We start from the raw sequence: 24,649 nt of genomic DNA, 5'->3' as shown, positions 1-24,649 counted from the left end.
GCCATTCCCAGACGAGGTTGCACACAAAACAAGTTCTCTACATAATACAGAAAAACCTGTCATAGCAAACCATTTTGAAATCGGATTGATTTCATTGGGGATCACGGTCGTTGTCGATGACGACGTAACAATTTCATATCCATAATTCCAGCGTCCTGGAACGTTCTTCCCCAAGAGGAACCGGACAAGAAAATGATGTTCGCCAAATACCAACGTTCATCATCCATCCTTCAAATTACAGAAAGATAGTTCTAAAAAACTCTGTAAACCCGGATGGGTGGAATCTGATCTAAACTACATTTTATAATTGGATAAATTGGATATTTTACCACTGTAAAATATTTAATATTAACCAATCATAATCCATCTAACTAACAACCCACTTATTTGTAAGTGCTGAAATTACTTGTAATTTCAGCACCAGAGAGATTTGAATTTAACTTAGAAATTAGTTGCCTCTCCAAGAGAACTTCAGCAGTTGCAATAAGCCAGTATACTCTAGATCTATTGAGCCTAGCAGAGACTAGTTAAACACCCTGAGACTAGTAGATATAAGAGTAAGATTAGGATCGGTATTAGACTAAGAAGTTGCACGAATCTATCCGGCCGAAAATAAGATAGCGTGACGAGCAGACGGTGTACCCTATCCGAAATTACTCTATGAGTTAACCACATCGGTCGTAACTCACTTCTAAAAGAAAATTTAGAATGATGATCGATTAGTTTGGTTAGTTGAGATGACCGTCAAATGAAGCAAACATTACTTTTCTGGTTTAACTTGCACATTATTGCTATCAAATTAGGCTAAGTGACTGCTAATCAGCTGATTTTAAAAAACATAACCACCCTCTTGCGTAAAATGCTATGAAACATCTTGCTTACTTTGTAATCAATTTGAAGGGCCAAATTGTTGTTCCGACCAATCGCCAAGAGTGGAAGGAATTATGGTCTAAGTGCCACTTAGAAAAAACATTCCAGCCATTTTGTTTAGCTCAAGGAAATCTCGCAGCGAGCTTAGTTTGGTATTGTAGCCCTTTTAGTAGTAATCCGGTTCGACAAAATTTCAAAAAAAAATTCTCAGTGTTGAAAAAACTGGTCTGAAGAATTTCAATTTTTTTGACCAAAAGAGACAAAATTTGATGAACAGATGTCATTTTCGACTTAATTTAACTACACAGAACAAAATGTTTGCTAATTTTGTTCTCTTTTTGCAATTTTGTTGCGCAATTTAGTCATTCTTTGCTAAAAATACCAAGTTAGAAAGAAAGCAAAGAAAAGAGAGAAGCTTCTTATTTTTTGGGTACTGTTTATGAACTTACTGTGTTCGGAATTTGCTGTGCTACTTGCTTATCAGTAATAAAACTAAATTATGCTTTGAATTGCCTCCATTTTTGCTATTTGGCCAATTTTTTTATCTGCCTTTAACTTCAAGCTCTATCAGAATGGTAGTTTTTGTTGTGCTTGTATTCAGCTAGATTTTTCCCCAATTTTTATCCTCTCTGACACTAAAAGCATAAAAATTTGTGGTGTGATGAAAGGACCAGATTTTTTGTTTGTAGGAGTAAAGTAAAAAGCAAAAAAGTGCAAAATCGATCTCTAAAAGTTTTTGCATCAAGGCGCTGAAACTCCGCAATTTAATTTTACGGCTTAACTTGAATTACAGTATTTAGAAAATTATAAGACCTACTCGCTTGCTTTACTCGCTCTAAGTGAGACCAAAACTCGAAAACTTCAAACCTCTTTTTTCAACATTGGGCAAAAAGATTTCGTACTTTGTTTTTACCGTTTGAATTGCGTTCGATAGAGCTTATATACCATTCGACCCATTCCAATAATTATAAGTGTTACCTTGTTTTGCGTAAAAAAACTAAAAGACACTCATACACAAAACTCTTCCCATTATCTTAACAACAGATTGAGTAAAATGAAAATTTTTCCTCTTAAAACAGGCGTGATAAAGTATTCGTTGCAAGGAGCTTGGTCTTAAAAAAACTAGTGAACTTGAACTTTATCTACCGCTGTTTTTGTTTTGTTTTTTTTTTGGAAACCTGGCTAAAGCTCCTCTCCGCGAAAAGAAGAGTTAGAGAAAAAAGTCAATATTCTATACGCAAATATATTTTATTTTGGAACGCTGAGCAGTTTGTCAAATTTAATTCAGAAAGAGGGCTGAAAGTGAGTTCTTTTCTAAAACCGCCACTTAATTATAACCCCTGCGGTAGCAAGGGTTTTGCAATCGGGTTGAGGACTTTTTTCCGTTACCAACTTTTTCAACAGATTTCAGATGCTTGCAGTAACCGACATGCATGCAGTATGTGCGTCGCATATTTGCGCTCATTGGCTTATTACTCTCACTGCGCATCCTCAGTATTATCCTAATAAATTCGCAGTTCAAATTATTTACATGATATTTCGTGGTTTTTTTTTGAATTTTCGACTTCGTCACTTTCGATTTCGTTTTTGTCGGCTTAGTTACCGCTTTGTTTGAACCATTGAACTAAATCGCGTATTTGAAATTACAAATTACAAACAAACTAGTTGCTATTATTGTTCTGATTTACTTCTGCTGCTTCTTTGTATTTTTTAATCCCTGAGATCGAATATATATCCTTGATTTCCGCATTTATTTTATTGGCTTAGGGACCCAATTTTCAGTTATTTCAATGGAAACTAATTATTTATGCTCATCTGTGGATTGAACAAAAAGCAAAACATCGTAACAGAAGTTCTAGTTCACTTTTTTGTTTTTGTTTTCTTTTTTTTTGGCTTGATAGGTTTTTGGCCTATATTATATCGGCTTATCGGCCTCATATTGCATCCTTCGACTAACAAAAAAGTATGAGTTTGTGTGGGTGTCTGTGTTTTGAGAGCGAGGGGTTCTTAATAACTTCTTATTTGTCTTGAATTTTTTTTTAATTTTGTTTTTTTTTGGGCCTCTTAGATTTCTGGCTATATTTTATCGGCTTAGTTGTCTCATATTGTTTCTTTTGACGTGCAGACAGTGTTTTTTGAGCGTTTTGAGAGCGACAAGGTTTTTTCAAAACTCCTAAGTCTTGTTGATTTTTTTTCGGCTTCCTGCCAAGATATCTATTACCGCTTGGGAAATTATCTTCCGATGCTAATTTCGCATTCTGTTGTCTAGCTATGTTTTAATTTCAAATATGTTTTTTATTCGTTATGACAGATCTGCTTTTCTCGACATTTTCGATTTTTTTTAGATTCTCTTGTGTTGTATCACAAGTGGTGCAAACGTAAACTTCGTGTTGAACTTGTAGCTAAAGTTTTTACTAACTACTCACATAATTATTGAATTTTTAGCTAATTAATTAGCTGATGCAATTTGATACAAAGTCTTGTCTTAATTAGAAAAAGTTGGTCAATATCAAAAATATGGTTAAAATATTCTGTTATAAAAAAAATAGCTGAAAATAATGTCCCAAAAATCCAACTTTGTTAAGATTAGCAGTTATCTTAACAAAGTTGGTTTTTTGGGACCTTATTTTCAGCTATTTTAATTTTTTTCCGAATAAATAGTATTTGTAATATTAGCTTTTGATTTAGTTTAAGTCCAGATGCCCATGACTTCAGCATTTGAGCAACCCATGGATGGAGTCTTAGAGTATGGTAAGTAGCCAAGATTCCAGTTGCAAAAATTGTATCATCCGATATTCCTTCCTCTGTGATAAATTGATGATAGCCGCGTCTTAAATCAGGATCAAAAAACGACTATAATTTTTTTTAACAAGCTCAAATTACCAAAATTACGCGATTAAAAATTTATAATCATTCATGATACAATTGCAGTGTTTTCTAGTTAAGTTTTATTGCTATTTTTTTCGTTAACGCATATTTTGCAGCTTTTTTAAGATCCGATAAACCGGTTTGCCAAAGTTACTCATACTAGTCGCAAAAATTGAACAGCGATCCCCAGACAACAAAAGGTCATTTTTTGTGATGAAAAATCAACGTGGTAAGAAGTCTTTTTTGATCAAGATACGTATTAAGATTGTATTGTTTAAGGCGATTCGTTGGACACTGCTGAAGGTGTGTCGTTGGATGTAACTGACAATATTGATGAATTGGCCTTAAGGCGACCCCCAACTACACTACGAAATACGACGGCTGCAAAATGTTGAGTGTTATTTTTAGAGCTAGTACTCTTGAATTCCTCTTCGTCATCATAAAGTGCCAAAATTTCACATTTAGAGAAAATTATATCGAGCAAATCCATTTTTACTGTTAAGATTGAGTGAATTAATGATGTATTTGTTCCCGAACATCAATTTTATTATTAAAATTTTAAAGAATTAGTTAAAAAGAAAAAAAATGATTTTTAAAAATTATATCAGTTAAAAATTTTAATTCCTTGTAGTGGGCCATTAGTACAAGCGCTTGTAAATCTTTTGCTACCGGGTACAATACTTTTTTCCCGTAAGTTCATTTGTGCACAGGATTCATCTCCTCTGCTGATCAGGCCCGTTTTTCCACATACATAACTTCAGCATCATGATTTTTGTATTTCAAATTCTAACTCTTATTGATTTAGTTGGTCTATTTTAGTTCTCGCTAGGCCAACTCCGATTTGTAAAAATATTTTACGCAGTTTTTTTTAACTTGTGGATTCGACTAAATTGGTTTCGGTTTATGATATATCGGGTTAGATGCCTCATACTCCGCCCTTTAAACGGGAAAATATATTTTCATGATAATACGTGTTGTGATTTGTTTTTAGTTTGTTATAATGACCTTCGGTATTTTAATTAATACCAGTTTAGTTACGACCATCGGTCGATATGAACGGAAGTTCAGTTGTCCTTTTTAACGTCTTAATTCAACTACTTCCTTTTAACGTTTTAACACTTAAGCTTATATACATACCTTGTACATAGACACTAGAATTAGAACAGTTTATTATGGCGCAGTCAAATGATTCGAACGTGCGTGGAATTCCCCCCTTTTGGCCTAATCACACCCTAGAGCCACCGCATGCCTGGACCCAATGGAGCGACCAATTCCAATTGGCGATCATAGCGAAAGAAAATCTGGATATAGAGAGCCTACATGGACCAGAGATACCGGAGACGCAAATTCCAATTTTGGAACAGGCGACAGGCAGCGAGTCGGACGCGGAAAAAGCCAACAGAGAGAGCAGGAACAAAAGCACAATGAAACAGTACGAATCCGCAGAAGAGAAAGGGATCAACGAAGAGAAAAGAAAATTTAATGGAATGAGACGAACGGAGGCGGACAAGAAACTGCGATCAATTTTATTTTTAGCCCTAGGGAGCGAAGGAAAAAGAGTTTTTACACAAAAGAACCCGAGAGTCAAGATTTTAGCAATATCATTCTCCGAGTTCTGGACTCTACTAGGCGCAGCATTTAACAAACCGCCCAATACTACGTTCGAAAGATATAAACTTCTAAATCGAAAACAAAAAGATCGTGAGTCGTACGAACAATTCTGGGGAGCGCTGACGGACCTAGCCAGCACGTGCAACATCAAGGAATCCGACGAGGCAGAGTGGATAAGGGATATCTTCATTTGCAATATGAAGAACACAGACACCCAGAGGAAGCTACTTTCAGCTACCATAAGCCCGTCGGAAGCACTTAATCAAGCCCTAATCGACGAAAAGGGATATTTTAATCACCAGAAACTGACAAATATGTCACGGTCATCGACCAACGGGACAACTTTTAAATCGTTTAGCAACCACAATCATATCAAAAAAGAACCAAGCCTAAACATCGAAAGGAGTAACTCATGCATGAAGTGCGGAAATACATTTACGAAAGGGCACTTAAATGTTTGCCCAGCGAAGGAAATAACATGTAAAAACTGCAACTATAAGGGACACTTCGCCAAATTATGTAAATCACGCAATAAGAGACCAACTGTAAATAATGTATCAAATAATTTCGTAAATACTGAGAATTGTACATACTGAGAAGAAAAAGAATCGTGCGACGTGATAAATGCGTGGAATGAGTACGGACAGAGTGACGATGACGACTTCTCGGTGTTGAGTGTCAGAACTATCTACGACAATAATGGTCTTGAAACAAAGAAACTTCTGAACCTGAACCTTCTGGGACATGATTGTAAATATGAACATACCAGTAGATTCAGCAAGTCCTGTAAGCTTTTTAAAACAGAATGTTCTTCATGAAATTAAACTAAGATACCCAAACCTCAAGATACACCCAGTGGAGAAAATAATAAAAGACCTATACTGCGGATTTACCAACGATACGATCAATATCTTGGGAAAAATAATTGTCAGAACACAATCCAATGGGTGGATCAGCGAAGAAACCCCATTCCTCATAACCGGCGGACACGAGCGTAACATATTGGGGAACGACAATTTACCCAAACTGGGCATAGAAATTTCGCAGAGGAAATGCCCGCAACCAATCTGCATGATCAGTCAACCCACACTTGAGAGTGAGTACAAAAACTTACCTTCTTTATCAGACAACATTTTTAACGAGTTTAAGGACTTATTCACTAGAGTGGGGAAAATACCTAACGATCGGAAGGTAACCCATTTTCACACACCTTTTAAACCAATACAGTCCAAAGGGAGAAGAGTACCACTCCATTTACTCGCGGCAGTGAACGATGAATTAAAAAGAATGGAAAAAGAAGGTCACATAATAAAATTAGAGAAATGCGACGAAGATTGCTTTATCAGCCCAATTGTAATCACTCGGAAAAAGGATTCTTCAATAAAACTGGCACTGGATTCCAAGCTTTTAAATGATCAAACTTTTAAAAATAAGTATCAAATGTCGAATATACACGAACTGATTGATAACGTGGCACTACAAATTTCAGAAAAACCCAACGGGCGAGTGTGGTTTAGTAACTTAGACCTGAAAAACGCATATAGCCAACTTCAACTTTGCAATCAAACCAGTAAACAGTGCAATTTTAGCATAGTAGGCGGCGAAACGACTGGAACGTATCGGTTTCTTACGGGATTTTACGGATTAGGAGACATGCCCAATGAATTCCAACGGGTCATGGACTCAATGTTGAAAAATATCCCGTTTACAAATTGTTACATAGACGACATCCTGGTAGCCTCACGTGGATCGCTGGAAGAACATAAAGCAAAAGTGCACAAAATTTTATCAATCTTAGATAAGAACAACATGGCAGTGAAATGGGGGAAATGCGCATTTTTTAAATATGACATCGAATGGCTTGGCTTCAAGATCCCAGGCAATGGAGTACGACCGCTGGTCGGTAAAGCCGACGCTATAAAAAATTTGCCAACCCCGAAGAATATTTCTGAACTTCGCTCATTTTTCGGCTCAATAAACCAATATGTAAAATTCGTCCCTAATTTATCCACTTTAAGCTCCCCTCTTCGACCCCTTCTAAACAAAAAATCGCTATACAAATGGGATACCAGCCATTCAATAGCTTTTGAGAAGTTAAAAACCGAAATTGTAAATATTGCAGAAAACAGCCACTTTGATATAAAAGAGAAGACAAGACTAAAAACGGACGCTTCACATAGCGGACTAGGGGCTACCCTAGAGCAATTACAGGACGACCAGTGGAAAACAATCGCATTTGCATCCAGATTTTTAAACAACCATGAAATGAAATATTCTACCAACGAACTAGAGCTACTGGGAGTCGTATGGGCTACAGAACATTTCAGAAACTACCTGTACGGAACAGAATTCCAAATAGTCACTGACCATAAAGCTCTACTATCAGCACTTTCGGCAAATCATGGCAATAAAACGATGCACAGTCGATTGACCCGCTGGGTAAACAGACTTTTACCTTTCAATTTTAAAATTTCACATTTACCAGGAAAGGACATGGGCTTTACTGACCTCTTATCTAGACTTCCTTCGGGCAAAGCCCTTCCAATTTCACATTATGACGACGAATTTGTAGTCGCTTCAATCGACAGAATTCAGAACATTTTATCGACTAAAATTGATTCTAAATTACTTACTGTAAATTCTGTAGATAGACCAACGGTCGCTGTAAATATTAATTCACGAGTTAATACAATCCCATCGGGAAAAGAAAATTCAAGCGACGTGATTGGTCAGAATCAGCTGAATAGCTCGTTAGCTTTACTCAATCTCAAGATTATTGCTGCTATCATATCTTGTATCGCTCAGTCGATAAAAATTTGCCACAATAATCATTCTCGGACAGAAAACTGTACTACAAATTGCCAACCAGTCGATAATTCAAAATTTAATTTTAAAAGTATTACTTTTTCGGACAAAGTCCTTCTACATTTTTTACTTCGAAACAGACACCTCATACCACCTAACAAGAAAAAACAAGAACTCCCAATGGACAAAATGAGTGAACCCCTTTTGATTATCCCCGAAGAACATAATATTGTTCTCAAATTCAGAGACGACAAACTTCCACCAGACCACGCTGATCTCTTAAGAAGATATAAGGCCGATCTGAATTTACCGATTTCCCCAATTCGCCCAGAGAACCACTGTTCGAAGAAATTGCTTCAGATCATGACGAGAGAAGACAAGGTGCTGTGGGACCTGATAGAGACGATAAAGCGGAATCGACCGATGGGCATACACGGGACCTACATGAAGAACTATACTAAAGACCTACACGTGAAGGATGACCTACTCTTTTTGGACAACAAACTAGTCGTCCCAGCTACCATCAGGGGAACTTTTAATTCGATGTTACACGAGACTCACCCAGGACAGTTCGGGATGAAATTCCTCGCAGATTATTTGTGGTGGCCACATATTTATCGGGAAATCTACCATCACGGGAGAACATGGACCCAATGTTTAAAAGCTGGTAAGAACATTAAAGTGATACTAGGCACCAATAATATTTCGAAACTCCCGACGTTGACATTCGCGAACGAAGAAATCAATTTGGATTTTGCGGGACCGTTGGACGCTAGTTGGGGTAACAACAAATATATTTTACTGTGTATCGACCGCTACACTAAGTTCCCTTCGGCCAAGATTGTAAATAACACCTCTACAAGAAACGTAGAGGAGGACAAATAGTGGGGACATAAAAACACTATGTAACAGTCGCCTACTTTAGTCACATATGAGGCTCAAGAAAAATAGGCCCTATAACCATTGGCTCAAGGGTCAGGGACACTATCTCTTGTGTTTTTCCGCCTCAAGAACGGTCGGAGCCAATTCGGTTCGCTTGCGACATGAGACTAGAACCCATTACAGCTTAAAGGCCACTACCAAAATACCCCCCCACTCTAGAAATAAAAATGTCCCCATACTTAGGTCTCGGAATACCCAAAATACATGAACGCCGTTGAAAACCGGGTCGGAACAATCCGCTTAGTTACTTTTTATTGGACAGTGGAACTTTGATCCATTTCAGATGGATCAACCTAAAACTCGCCTTATCTCAACATAACTATCATAAAATACACTCGAGAAATTTAAATTGGAACTTACATATCGACGCACTTGAGTATGAGGAGTAAGTTAAAGATGAGCAGCTTGAGAATTAACTAATATAACTAAATAAGTTTTAAGGCCAATTAGTTTCAATAACGAAAGTAAGTTCTGTCTCAAGAATTGAAGTTTTCGTTTGGACCATTAGGACACTCGAGCTGTCCTCTATTCCATTGAAGGTCCACACTATTCCATTCGAATAGTGATCCTTTCTCAAGTCAATGTTGTTTTCTCCTGTTTTCGAGATAAGACAGCTCTACTCTCTTGATATTTCGTGTCGAGAAATTGCGAACAGCAATTTCCTGCCTTTTTCTTGAGTAGTTTCCCGCAATTGTTAATTCGGGTGTTCTGATCTCTGACTTTTTCACTTTTCAGTTGGTTCGAGAAAATTGAGCATGACATGCTCAATTCGAATTTTTTAAAATTAAAATTTCACTTCAAAATTGCGTATTTCTCAAGGTCAAACCCCTAGACATGACCGACTGGCACATACTCCCCGGACTCGAGATCGATGTCCTCATCGTGTGTTGTCATCTGCCAATAAGCCCCAGAGAACCGAGTGTTGCTCAAGATACAGTGCCAGTGGTCATTTACAGAAGTTTGCATCGAACTTAAGTTTATCTACCTTGCAAAATTCACGACCATATAAAATTTTCACACTATCGCTAAACAGCAATCAAAATCTGCACACACCTGCACCCCTGGATCCCCGCTTTTTAAGCTGGTAATTTTAAAATTTCTTTTGTCCTATTTCAGTCAGAGAATTGTCATGCATCAATTTGATTTATATACTAGATTTATCATATTAATAACAATATCTTATTCGTCTAAAATTTCTTTTTCGTGAAGCCAGATTTTACCCAAGTTCACGCTTAAGCCCCCTCCCTCTCAAGACTCAAGACTCTAGAATTTCCTTTCGAGCCACTGGCTCACCTCGTGCTCTTCGCCTTCGAGGTACCTGATACCGGTGTTCTTGGCACTGTAATTTGTTCCAATAGTGCCTCTTCGTCATCGGAGCTGATCACAATTTCCTCTCAGGCCTTCAGCTGTTCATAGGCTCGCATCCACTCTCTCTGCTCTTGCAACCTTTTCAATTGACTTGGTAGGCCTTTCACCTTCGACTCCCGGTTCAAGCAGAAAAAGTTGTGAAGACTCAAGCTCACATTCCTCGCCAGGTCCTCCTCCAGTATCGTTTCCCTCGCTCTAGAATTGTCTCTGGATATTCTGCCTACTCTTTTCCACCCCGCCGTGATTGCGTTTCGATGGGTTAGCAGAGGTCTCTTAAAGGCATCTGGCCCTATTTCAGCTTGGAATTGTCGATATTCCTTCTGATGTTTCCTCATGTGGTCCTTTGTCACTGCATACAACCAGGATGTTAACGTCGCACGAAACCAAGGAAAGAATCTCAGGCGGCTCCATATGTGTCTGACTTGCACTGGTATGGCGAATACCTTGCATGCAGTCTCGAACAACTCCAGTCTCCTGCTGTAATCTATCGCATAAATCGACTCAGCTGTTGGCGCTCTCGATTCTCTGTACTTCGCTACATTCTCCTCAATCCATCTCAGAGCCAGCATCGTGCTTACCACTAAGATGGTCACCTTTTGTCGATACTCCGGTAGTCCTAGCGACTTAATTTCTTCTACGTCCCAGATCAGACAGAGATTGGCGCGGTCCGGGTACCACACTGTCTGCGCCAGACAGTGGCATGGACAATCCCCATGCGTGAGGTCGATGCTTCTAAGGTTGCGTTCTCCCGAAGCTTCTAGGAGAGGCTCAAGTTCCATCATTTTCTCATGCACCACGTCGACTTCTTCCGAGCTTGAAGCACCTACTGTGGGTTTCCCCACCACGTTCTGCTTCCCATGATCACTTGTATTTTCGCTCTCCAAGCCTAGAAGTTCTTCACCCCAGATTTCACTCAAGTCATCTCCTTGCTCCTTTGGTACTGCTCCTCGGATCTTCCTCAATAGCTTGTGTGAGTGGTGTGACATCCGAGCTAGTCTCACGCACTTGGGCACTGAGAAGGCTTTGTCTATCATCACCCTCTGGCTGGACACCTCCACCATCGCCATGTGTAGTGGATAGTGGCTCCCACATAGGTTAGCCAGCACTGATCCCACTAAGGATTTTGCATTTAGAGGCAATCCATAGGCTCCGCTCATGGGAAATCCCATCTCTGCCTCGAGTCCGATCTTCCAACTCTTGATGTGCTTCTGGTTCACTTGTAGCACTCCGGGCCATGATTCCACGCTTAACGCGGTCACCAGGTGATGTTCTGACTCTAGCCTCTCCAGTGACTGGAGACTGCACATTCTTGAGAAGAATCCCAAGGCTGTCGCTAGGTTCACGGTGGTCCTCGCGTAACATTCAGCCACTATCTGTACCTCACTCTTCTCCCTTTCAGTGATATCTTCAAACCAGGTAGTGAGGTCCTCTTTCTGGAAAGATTGTATCCTGACGCATGATCGTCCATCACAAATATGTTCGCCGTTACTGCATGTCGAATCAAGACAACTGCCCGGCTCCATCCCCCTCACCGGCTCTGTTCCACTTGTCACCTCACTTGATTCTTTCACCTGAGGCAGGATCAGTTTGTGTACTATGCTCAAGATCGCCAAGTCCTCATCCTCTGTCGGTGCCAATCTCACTCGCTCAGTGACCTCCTCAATCATACTTGCATGGGGATGTGGACACCAGGAGGGTCTGAGTAATTTCCATACCACTCCCAGGTTCGTGATCAACACGCCACTCCCATCACCCATTTTTAGCTCCACTCTTTTACTTGAGCGTGGCACACTTATCACTTCCGGCATCCCCTCAAGAACCAGACCCAGGCTAGGTCTCTCTCTCTCCACAACGTCTATCTCCACTATCTTCTCTGTCCAGAACTTCAACAGCTCCGCCACTTCATAATTTCTGTTGGCTCCTCCAGCTTCCAGGTCCAAGAAGGGGTTGTACGCCATTCCCATTACTCCAGAAACATATTGGTACTCTCCCTTTTTGTTGAGTTTCAAGTACTCCCCTGACGAAGCCAGGTTGCGGTGAACGTCGTGCTCCTCTTCGAACTTCTTGTTGTAGAACCTCCGTATCTCATCCAACTTCCTATGGCTCTCCAGAGATTGCCTAGAACCATCCTCCCTCTCTATCCCAGTGCTCTGATACACATTCAAGATGACTGTGGAGACTCTCCTTTCCAACGTCTTGCTTGCGACTGCCTTCTGATGACATGCTAGGATGGTACTGTCAGTCATCATCGACATCGTCCACCTCAAGAAACAGGTTGCATCCTTCCTCCTTGCCAGACTCAAGCCTGAGTTGTCCTTGGCAACGTGCTGCATCAGCATTCGGTATATATCTAGATTTTTGCCTCCCAGCTTCAACTTGTCGTATGAAGTCAGCGTTTCCAGCTCTATCCCCAACAGGCTCCACGCGAACATCAGTTGTCCTGCAGTCCTGATAAAGGGATTCGCCATCAGTGGTGGTGCCGATGAGGATGTCCTCATCGCCTCTTCAAAATGATCCTTCAATAAGTTCTGCCAGGATCTCTTCAGCTGGTTTGCCAACTCTATCTTGTTGACCTCAGCCTTCTGCTGGGTGGCCCAGCTGTGTCGTTTGCGAGCCACTCCACTGTTCAACTTCTTCAAACAGCCTTCCATCTCCTTCAATGTCTCGAGAGCTATCCACCATGGTCGGGAGGTGTTTCTGGTTTTACTTTTCTCAAGAGGATCACTGGTCACTTGCTTCCCGACAGCTTGATGTTCACTTGAGACCCACTCTTTGCCAACATCTACTTCCCAGGTCTGCCCGCTCGTCGAACCTCGCTTCATTTTTATTCTCTGAGGTTTGAAATCCTCCTCCGTCACGGAACTAGTGGGATTCTCCATTTCTTTTTCTATGTCGAGCAGTTTCCTCGGTTCATAGCTACTCTTGTAGGCTGCCGTTTTCCATCGCGCCAGAACCATGGGAGCCGTCTCTCTCAAGTCTTTTTCCGAGACCGCGTCAGCTGAAGGACTGCCCAATCCCTCTACGTCTCTCTTCCTCTTGCGAGACCTCACGTCTTTGCTTGGGGGCGTCATTGGTATCATCACTGATTCAACTTCCTTTTCCCCAGCCAACTCTTGCCTCCCCCCTGCTCGAGCCTTAAGGATATTAGTACTTTTAATCATATTACTAGTTCCTACCTTATCCCCCCTTGTACACTTAATTATTTTATTGTCAGTTTTCTGTTTCGGAGTAGAGCTGTCTTTACATTTGTCTTCTCTGGTCTTCCTTGACTTCCTCAACTCGACCATCTTGTTCAGTAGTTCCACTCTGGCTTTCTCTTCTAAACCCGTCCCCACCAGGACAGGCTCACCAAATTTCACCACCGTGTCCCACAGTTCCTCTTTGAAATTATCCAACGTGGTGTCTTCATCCACTTCTCGATTGAATTCGCTCAAGAACTTTTGCCAAGCATCTCCATCCAGAGTGCCCAGGAAGGCGTCTCTGTTTCCCTCGAAGGTATTCTTCTCCCTCCTCTCCGTACTCAAGAAGATCATTCCCATGTTGGGATTCTCGCTTGTCAACGACATTTCCGGGTACTTGCGAGGGGACGAGGTCAAAGGTGGCGTGGGAGTATCTGCCCAGTTTTCTTCACTCAGGTCTTTCAACAATTCCTGCGCTGTGAATTCCACTTCCGTTGGCTTTTGCTCCGGTGTGTTTCCCACTTCCATATCCTCTCCTGCCTCACTGAGGGTTTCATCCATGCTTTCGTCTCCTGACTCTGCTTCCCTTCTCTCAAAGATCCTCTTGAATCGATCTGCCACGGTGCCACTCTTTTTATCCCCAGGGATGTCTACTGGAAGGGGTGATGGTGTCGCTGAACTCGTCGCCTCACCTTTTGTCAGTGCCACGTACAATGGACCTGCTGCATCTAACTTCTTTCCTTCTCTATTACGCTCCATCAGCTCAAGTCCGTAAGGTGCCCGGTACTTCCTTGTGGCAAATAGCATCGCGTCTGCTTTCAGTGCTACATGCCCTTCTTCCACTATCATCCTGCCGTCGTCCCATACCGGCAGCTGGTTCTCTAGGCCTGCCCGCTTAAGTACTCTCAAGGTATCTCGCACGTCGAATTTAGGGGGCATCGACCCTCTGATCTTCTTGGCTTGAGTCGTCCATGAGTTTATCTTCACATCGCTAGTATGGAAATAAATTGCTGCAGTATAGCCGATGAAGAGCGGATCCCAGCCGTCAGTAAACTCCTTCTGCCGTTCTTCAGTCGTGGTTCTCGCGTAGGAGGATGGGACAACCAGGGAACTGTTCATCCCTAGGGTCATTCTCCTCACTATGGGGAACTCGGGAATGCTCGTCGGTAGGGCTTCTCTCTCCAATATCGCTTCCAGCTCCTTTTTCACCAACTCGAAACTTTTTGTCCATGCAGGGATTCTCAAGATTTCTTGTCCATTGGCTGCCAAGGGATTCAAGTTCCAAAACTTGGGGTAAGTTTCGATGGGGCCCTCGCGCTTGCCTCCCATCCGGCATTGCATTTGTCCTCGGAAACTGTACACGATCAACTCTGGATCCTTCACCTTTCCGAAGAGCACCGTGTTGCTCATTTGTGCCCTTAGCACCTCTTGCTGGCACCAGTTCAGTGTCGTTCCATCCAGTACGCTTATGAGGCTCACGTGGGTCACGGAGTATCGATAAGCTGTCACCAAGGGATCTGGAAATGCGAACGTGACAGCCGGTCCATATATACAAGTCACGACCTCCCCCAGCCCCCGGATAATCCCCATGGGATCCGATCTCATGGCCAGGCATAGATCCGTTAATAGGGGCATGCCTCCATTCACTTTTCTCCACTCCTCTCTGGTCTTCGGGCTCTTTTCTTCGCCAGTCAGGTGCCTGTTCTGCATCAGTAGATACTGCACGAGCAGCGTCCTTAGCCCGGCTGCACACTTGTACGAGTAGGTCTCAATACTCGAGTGTGTTCTTCCCATCGCCAGGGGCTCCCCATACCTCATCAATCGGTGAAATGACGCCAGTTCACCGTGGGTCAGGAGTACTAACGTCAAGTATCCATCTATTCTGAGGGTGTCCACACCACGACTGAACATGTATGCGGGGCCCATATTGAACAAGTATCTTGGGTAGACCAGGTACAGCGCCAGCAACAGGCTGATAGGCATATTCAACATCTCCTGTATAAACGCATCAAAGATCGTCTCCTTCGCACTGTACACCTCAGTCAGGAACTCTCTTCCCCAACAAGGACTCAAGAACTCAAGAATCTCATGATCCCTCCTCGTCTTTAGCTCACCCCACGCGTGCTCTCTCCAAAATCCTCCAATCGTGACCTCATTGGCTGCCGTGACGAACCTGCCAACCGTCATCCCCTTTTCCTCAGCTTTTCCCAGTTGCTCCTCGAGAAACTCCCAGATCTGCTTCACCAGAGGCGGCGCATCCTCTCTTGTTTTCCTCGTGGCATTTTCCAACCTTGGGTTTAAGAAGGGCCATCTGCCTCCCTCTTGCGCCAACCGATTCCCCATCGACTCCAGTTGTTTCTCCGATGTGGCCACGTTCTGCCTTTCGTTGTTTGGCCCTCTAGATCTGCTGGTCGAGCTCGTAATGGTCAACTCCATGTCCCGAAACCACAGACTAGCCGTCAGGTGAATTATCACTGGGTGATCATCCCTAAGGATCGGGCTGAGCTTGAGTTGCCTGGCAAAGTTAGATATTTCCAGTAGGAGGACCTCGTCCAATACGATGAGGATATCAGCCAACTCGTGAAAGCCTCTCAATGCATGGGAGACGTCCGCCCACGCTGCCGCGAGTTCTGACTTGCACAGCCTCAATTTCGTCGGTTCCAATTCTCGGTTGGGAGCTGCCATCAGGACACGCCACCCATTCCCCTCTGCGATCAAGATCAAGATCGCGTACACGAATTGCAGAGCCAGCGGCATGCTCGAGTACCCGGGGGATGTTGTGAACGCCACTCTTGTCTTGGCGCCGAATCTTGAGGCAACATTCTCCTGTACTTCATTAATCGCCGCGAATAAGGTCTGGATGGCCTCCCAGATCCTCTTTGGCGTAGGTTCACCACCCTTGAGCTGCTCAAGAAATCCCGTTGCGTGCAGATGATCGTTCATCCCCGCAAACAGCAGTAACTCAGGTTCGCAGGGCATTTCTGACTTTATTGCCACTACCAGGGTCAACATCTGGTTCAGTTCCGCACCCGGCAAGGTGTATATCAGGGTTTCTGGCCAAAACAACTTGGGAGACGTACCTTCAAAATCTGATCCTGCCACGATCACCACCCTTGCTGCAGCTGGGTCTGCCCTGTCGTAGACCGCTAAGGTTTTGGCCAGTTGCGCCTGCCCACAGGGTTTTCCATATCGGGGGTCATTGGCCAATTTTGCGCCTTCATATTCGGCGTCTGGTAACTCCATCTCTCTTGGGTTCATCAGTTTGTCGACCACTCTCAACTGTGCTGGAGTGGCCACTCTAATTCTGGCAATGCTGGTCCGGTGCTTGGGAGGCTCCACCACCAGTCCCGGGCTCCCCGAGGACTTGAGAGGTCTGTAATTAATTGGTCCCATCATCGACTTAGTGGGAATTCCACTCAGGTCTGCTGTCTCTGTCAACTTCGCTCTCGAGAAACGCGTTTCATGAGCCTTCAACCAGTCCACGCACTTGTGCCTCCCCAAGTCTTCATGTGAGACCTGCTCAAGACCCAAAGCCCTCGCTAGCTCCTGTCTACACTCTAGGTCTTCCAGATCCAGTTCCTTGACCTTCTCCTCATACTTCTGTCTGCTGGTCTCCAGTGGCTTCTCTGACCTCTTTTTCTCCGCAACCACCACTGAGGACATTACCGACCCCTGGGGAGTTGCTGATGTCACTTCATCAGCTTCCATAGGCGTGGTGCTCGGCAACTTGGCCCGGCTATTCCTCTCACTATCTCTAGAACCGGCCCTCTCGCCCAAGCGACTCGACAAAGATCTCGGGTTGAAGAAGGGTGGGTTTGGGGGTGGTCCGAACGTGACCTGTGCTGTTTCCAGCAAATCCGCCTCTAGCGCGCATATATGCCTTTGAAAGACGTCGTTCAACCATTCCACCCCTCTGGGCCTGTCAAAGTGAATGCCATCCGCAGATGCATCGTCAGGGAAAGAGGTTAATTCCATTTGCTCAGCCACGTCCAGTAGCCTAAGGGGAAGGACACTCCTCTGATGAATCTTCCTGATTGTTTCGTTCAGGCTGCGCACTTTCGTATTCATCTCTACCGCATGTTGATCCGCTCCCATGTTGTAGGGAACGGTACACACCGTGAGAATGGACGGGTCCATTTGGATCCGTATTTCCTCGAGAATGCAGCTCATCTTTTCATGCAGCCTTGTCACCTTCCTCGCTTCCCCCCTTGACACATCATTCGTCCCGACCATCAGGGTGACTGTGTACACACTCACCATCCCTAGCATCTCAAGAGTCGCTAACATCTGCGGCGTTGCGGCTCCGGCGAAGCTCAAGATTCCCGTTTGCCAATGGGATTGGATCCGGGTCAGCACCCGCAGCAAGCTGTCTCCAATGATCAAGTGAACCGAGCCTTCAGGCACTCGAGGATACGTGAAGTACTCCACCCAAGTCGCATCGTGGAAGCAATCTCTTCTCTCTCTCTGCGCCGGATTCCAGTCTATACGATTGTGCTTGCGATATCTCCCATCCGCATTCTTCTTGTAGCTCGAGATCATCACACTCCTGACAGGCTGTTCCCCCCAAGTCGAGGGTAAATCCACTCTTACCGGACTCTCGCGATTCCTCAGCTGTAACCTCTCCTGCAACTCTTTCAGCCGTGACGAGCCGCCACTACTACCTGGGGTCGAACTCGGTGTGTATCCAGGCAGCGCGACGTCCATCAATGGTCGTATTACTTGAGTCTCCATTCCACGCAGGGAGGACGTTGATTCTGGTGGTATCCATACCTCCAGCCCCTCATTCATATGTTCTTGCGCCGCACGATCGAGGTTGAATCGTCCCTTTGACCTAGGAGCTTCGTCCACTTCCATGCGTGACTCTGGCCTTGAGACAGTCACTACCCGCTCTTTGGGCCTAGCCCCTTTTTGCATATCGAGCTCGCGCTGTTGTTGCTGGATCCTCTCAAGTTTTGCTTGGTCTCTCTCGAGAGCCTGCTTCAGCTGCTCACAATTCGCGGCATTCTCCCGCACCCTTTCTGCCTGCAGCCGTTCCGCCTTCATTATGTCCAATTCTCTCCGCGCTTGATCCCTCTCGAGCACCGCTTGATCCCGGTCGAGGTTCGCCTTATTCCTCTCCCGCTGGGTTCTCTCGAGTTCTTTTTTCATGGCACTGACGTCCGGATAAGCCTCCCCCGTCTGCTGTGCCCGTGACATCGATGGTACTTTACTCGTACTCTGGCTCGCGGGCCTGACTGATGGTCTGGCCGGCAGTGGGAATTCCCCCGCGCCATACTCTGTGTTGTTGTTTAGACCAGGGTTCCTCGCCAAATCGAACCCCCTTATCGCTCCATCCACGTTCCAGGACAGCCATCTGGTTTGTTCTTGATCGGACACCCCTTCAGTGGTGTAGCCTACCATCAAGACCGCCTCCGTCGCAGACTCTCGACACTCGCCCTCATCCTCCAATTGTAGGATGGCATTCAGCATCACTGCCATTCTCTCGTTCACTTGAGTGTAATCCAGATCTCTCAGCCGTCTGTACAGTTCGTCAAGTGTGGGCTTTTTCAGAGCCGATGGCATGGACTTCCAGTATCGATCGGCCATTTCTGTGACTTCGATTGACTCTTTGAGTATTAGCACTTGAGTTTTACCTGAGCAACTTGAGTTTTACCTGAGCCACTTGAGTTTTACCTGAGCAACTTGAGTTTTCTTGAGATGTCGTTCTCATCTTTTGATTGAATACAGATGAGTAGTCAATTTGAGATCAACAAATCAATCTGAAAATAACACCCGATATTTAGACCGACAAGCTGTGTTCCTAACCAGAAAGCCCCATTACTTTTATGATTAAAAACCCTCTCCTTTTCACCCTACTAAAATGATTCAATTTAAATTTTCTAAAAAACATGCAGACACATTTTATGTTTTAGCACCATCATTCATTTAAAATGATAATTGTCATGCCAATCACCCATAAGATCCCCTACCTGTTTCGTACCCCAATACCTAGCTCAAGATTCTTCCCTCACACCCGACTCGACGCTCCCGTGTACCCGACTCAGGCGATGCTCAAGTAGTACTTCTTGTGAAGATGCACCACTATCTCCGTTTCTGCAAAGACCACATGTAGGATGGCGTACAATTCCCTCGAGCTCAGTTTGCCCCTGTTTGGGTCGTACACCGGCATCGAGACCTCCAATATTCCTCTTTCAATCATGAAGTCACGTAGTCTTGTCAGTGCCAATATCACGTGTTCGGGATCAATTGTGTTCCTGTCGTTGACTCTCGTTACTAGGAAGCAGAGGTATTTGCCCGGGACCTGTGCCACTGACGGTGGAAGCGCCGCCATGCCTCCCAGTCCTGGCCTCTGTCTGAACAGAAACTCTACGTTCTGGTATTCTCTTTTGAAGTCAGCCTCCAATCTTGATTTGAAACTCATGTCCGCCGTGATGCAGATCGCGCTGGTCCTGTTTGACAGGATGAAGTCGCTATCCGTTATCATGATGTTCTCTGAGTATTCATTGGGTATTTCGAATTTCGTTTTGAAATTCCTTCCTATGGTAGGCTCTGGTTCTTCTTCCTCCAGTTCCAATCCGCTTGTTTCCCTCACTTCCTTGAGCTTTTTTATCATCGAATTTTCGGTGTGGGTAAGTCCTACCCCTACTCCCCGGACAAAAATATTTATCGACGTCCCCGTCGATGTAGTCGGTTCTGAATTGTCCTTAGGGATGTCCAGTGGCCTGTCTGTTGCTGTCCATCCGAAAAGAGGCTCCGCTGTCTTCATGTACTTTGCTGCTGATACATCGACTTGCTGCATGCTTTGTCCTTCGTGACCCTCGTCCTTGACATCACGCATCCACTCTAGAATCCTCAAATTCGTATTCTCCCTCCTTTCTATTTCACCCTGCTCGAGATCCGTCTCCACTTCTGGCGTCGAGTAATCATCCTGCGGATAATGTCCACCATCGTCAATGACCTGCCATTCCTCTCCGGCTTCCAGTTCGCCTACGCCTAGTAGTTCATCGCTTAACTTCTCTGGCTGTATCTTATCGATCAAGAAGTCATCCCCGTACCTATTGTACCTCATGCCTGTGCGTTTACGATTGCCCTTCCTGGTTTCCGGTGGTGTTGGTCGATCCGGTTCCATCCACTTCGGTACCTCGTTTTGCTCTGGGTCGTTCCAGTCTTCTTCTACGAATGAACCTGCATCCGACTCCACTTCTATCTTTTCGTTGTCGTCCAAACTCAAGTTCTCATTGCCATCATTTTTCTCCCTGGTGCCTTTCTCATTCACTTCGCACGCTGGTTCCACCACCAGGTAGTCAAGACCCTCCATGTCCTTCGGCAGGCACCAATCCTCCGGGGACGGAACGTGAGGTTTCAGATTTTCGTAATGTGCTGCTCGCCCTGTACTCAAGCGATAGAACCTTCCTTGTTGATGTACTTCCGTAATCATGAACGGTCCTCTCCATTTCTTGAGTAGTTTCTTTGTTCCCTTGGGCGGTATGACATTTTGAAAGACCCACACGTATTGGCCCACTTCGTATGGCTTTGCTCTCAGTATCTTTTCGTCATATTTCTTGCGTTGCCTCGCTTGCGCCTGCGCAGTGTTTCTCCGACATACCTCGTTCAGCTCTTGTTGTCTTTTGATCGCTTCCTTCACGTATGCTTGAGGCGACGTCCTCTTCCCCTCGTATTCCGGATAGAAGAATGTCAAAGGCATTGCCCTTTCCCTGCCCGTCAACATCATGAAAGGGCTGATACCCGTTGTAGAGTGCTGGGTAGTATTGTAGGCTCCTACTACCTGTGGCAGGTATTTGTCCCAGTCCGTCATGTACCTTGAGCAGTACACCCTGAGCATGTTGACTAGTGTCCTGTTCTGTCTTTCTACCAACCCATTGGTCTGTGGATGATAGGTCGTCGAGTGTGCTTGAGCAATGTGTGACCTCTTCATCAATTCTTTTGTTAAGTCCCCCACAAAAGCCTTGCCGTTGTCTGACTGGAAAGTCATTGGGCAACCATACCGCGATATCCAATGCGTTATCAGGTGATCACATGTTTCCTCTGCTGAGGCTGTCTGGCACGGAACAGCTTCCGCCAACTTGGTGAAGTGATCTATTATAACTAGTATTTGGTTATAACCCGATTCCGTCATGCAAATTTTCTGATGGTCTATCTGCACCACTTCATTGAATTCCGAACTCTCGACAGACTTGAGGGGAAACTTCATCTTCCTTGGGTCTTTTACTTGAAGGCATGCTAGGCAGGCATTCACCCATCTCTCGCAAGCTTTTCTCATTCCCGGCCAGTCAAACCTGTGAAGTATCCTTTGTTGTACTTTATCTATCCCCTGATGGCCCATTTGGTCGTGTGATCTGAAGAGCACTTCCGTTTGGTACAGTTGTGGTAGTATGATGAGGTTGTGTTTGTGTAATATCTTTTCCTCATCTCTTCTCTTGCACGCTACCACCCCTTCCGCTGTGTGGTAAAGTAAGTCTCTCTTTTCTTTGTAGAACTGGCTCAAGATCTTGTAGCTGTCTTCCTCAAGTTCCCCCTTCTCCTTGACTCCAGTATGGATCCATTTGGAGAGGTTACTTGTCATTTTGTCATTCTTCTGGGCCCTTATTAGGTCAGACAGTCTATATCTCGCCTTAACGTGCTCCTTTAACGCCATGATCTGTCCATTCATCTCACCAGGATTGTGGATGTCATCGCTCAGTTTCACACATATTATCCTTTTCATGATCTTCATGTCGTCCTCTGGTACCAGATTCGTTCTGACGTTTGAGTTGCACGATAGTTCCCTAAGAGGCTTTCTTGAAACTGCTATTTTCTCGAGCTCTTCTCCACCTCGTACCTCTTGCATTTCCAGATTGTACGTCCCTGAAGATGGATCTGTCTGTAAATCCCTGTCGTGCTGTCTCATCTTCTCTTCCGCCAGTATCATGCATAGACTGTCTCGATCTTCACTGCTCTCGTCCGAGTCTTCATCCCATTCTTTACGCTCCCCGGACAATTTTCCTTCTCCGGTTTCGTCTTCTTCCATGAATCTGGACCACTCCCCGGACTCTTGATCTAGTCCCAGGTGTTCAATTTCTTCTCTGAATGTCACTTTCTTATCCCTGACTTTTGTTTGCTCCAGAATTTTTTCGGGGATTTTTTCAACTAGTGATCGCACGACTTCCTTGCTATCAGTGGTGCTTCCTTTTGAGGCGTCAGTATTGTTCACTGTTTTTTCTCTCCGAAGTATGGTTAGTTCCGGTGCCTCCTGACTTTTCCCTTGGACCACGGGCTTGTCATCCGATAGTTTCTCAAGCAACCTCATTAAGTCTTCATCTATTCGGACCGTTCCCTCCTCTATCTGATTGAGATCATAGCCTTTCGCCTTGAGTGTTTCCCTCACGATCTTGGACTTGAGCATTATTCCCATTGGAATCCCTCTGCTTTTCTTCAATATGGTTTTTTCAAGAGGCTCTTTTGGTAGTTCTGGATGATCTTCAATCGGTTTGCCTGATTTGTCTAGCCATCTCGTGAGTGGAAGACTGTCGTACGTATCCTTGTCCATGAAGGAAAAGCCATCTTTGATCTCAGGTCTGTCCGCCTCTCTTTGTTCTTGTCTCTCATAGAACTCCGTCTTCTTGCTCAAGCTGTCGGCATTTTGATGTTTGTCTCGCGTTCTATGCTCAATTATCATGTTGTATCCGTCCAAGCGAACTATCCATCTCCCAATATAGCTCTGGTCCATTGAGTACGTTTTCAGCCAGCTTAGTGCTCGGTTATCTACTCGCAGCTTGAAAGGTTCACTGCCTAGGTATGCTCTGTATTTCTCGACAAAGGTGACTACTGCGAACATCTCTGCTTTCGGTGCTCCGTACTTCATTTCTGTGTCACTTAGGACTTTGCTCCCGTATGCTATTGGTCTCAAGACTGTCTTCCCATTCCATTCTTGTTCTTGATGGAGAATCCCAGAAATAGCCACTACTGACGCATCCGTGTCTAGCACGTACATCCCCTTCTCAGTCGGCATACCCAGTACTGGTGCCTCACACAGCTCTTTCTTTATTCTCTGGAATGACTCTTCTGCCGCGTTGTTCCACGTGAACTTCTTGCCCTTATGTCTCATTAATTGTTGCATGGGGTATACCTTGTCCGCGTAGCCCTTGATGAATTCTCTATAATAGTTTGCGAAACCCAGGAAACTCATCAGCTGGTGCTCCGTCTTCGGTGACTTCCAGGTTAGGACTGCTTCCACGGCGTCTGGATCAGGTCTGATACCGTGCTTATCTACCATCCTGCCCAAGTATTTAATTGAGTCCTTGAGTATTTCACACTTTGATGGTTTGCACTTCAGCCCCGATCTTTTCATGCACGCGAACACCTCATCAAGTCTCTCAATGTGGTCTTCTAGTGTTGGCGTCGCTATTACCACGTCGTCCACATAGCACATTACCAGGTTGCCATACTTCTTCGTCACGCCTATCAGCGCGTGTGCCATCAGCCGTTGGAACGTGGCTGTGGCATTGCAGAGTCCAAACGGCATCCGTTTCCATTGAAACAGACCTAACTCGCAGGCGAACCCTGTCTTGTCCCTGTCTTGCTTCCTTAATGGTACCTGCCAAAAAGCCGAGCCTAAATCAAGAGTCGTAAAAAATTTTGCATCACCTAACTTCGAGAGGCTTTCATCAATTCTAGGTATGGGATAGGCATCCTTCACCGTGACGGAGTTCAGGTATCGAAAGTCAAAACAGAACCTCAACTGGTCGCCTTTCTTTTTGGCCATCACTACTCCACACGCCCACGGTGACTTGGATGGTTCTATCATGTCATACTCTAGTAACGTCTCGATTTCTTTTCTACACGCGTCCGATTTGTGTGGGGTCATACGCCTCGCCCCCTCCCTGTGCGGTACCGCGTTTTCCTCAAGTTCTATTTCATGCTCAACAAAATTACAACACCCGATATCCGCCTTATGCCTCGAGAAAACTTCTTCGTTCCGCTCTAGTACGTCCTTGATGGCTTCGAGC

General features: G+C 44.5%; 1 long non-coding RNA gene across 1 annotated transcript in view; it reads left to right on the top strand.

Annotated features, from left to right (window-relative positions):
* The first annotated feature begins 3,530 nt into the window (after positions 1 to 3,530).
* LOC134839199 (uncharacterized) overlaps positions 3,531 to 24,649 on the top strand; it is a 33,824-nt gene continuing 12,705 nt past the window's right edge. The window contains exons 1-2 of the long non-coding RNA XR_010162370.1: positions 3,531 to 3,621; positions 4,018 to 4,128. This is a non-coding gene — a long non-coding RNA (uncharacterized LOC134839199). The remainder of the gene's footprint in view (positions 3,622 to 4,017; positions 4,129 to 24,649) is intronic.

Source organism: Symsagittifera roscoffensis, chromosome 2 (assembly GCF_963678635.1).
Source record: "Symsagittifera roscoffensis chromosome 2, txSymRosc1.1, whole genome shotgun sequence".
In the NCBI taxonomy this organism is placed as follows: domain Eukaryota; kingdom Metazoa; phylum Xenacoelomorpha; order Acoela; family Convolutidae; genus Symsagittifera; species Symsagittifera roscoffensis.
This window is presented reverse-complemented; position numbering and strand designations above follow the sequence as displayed.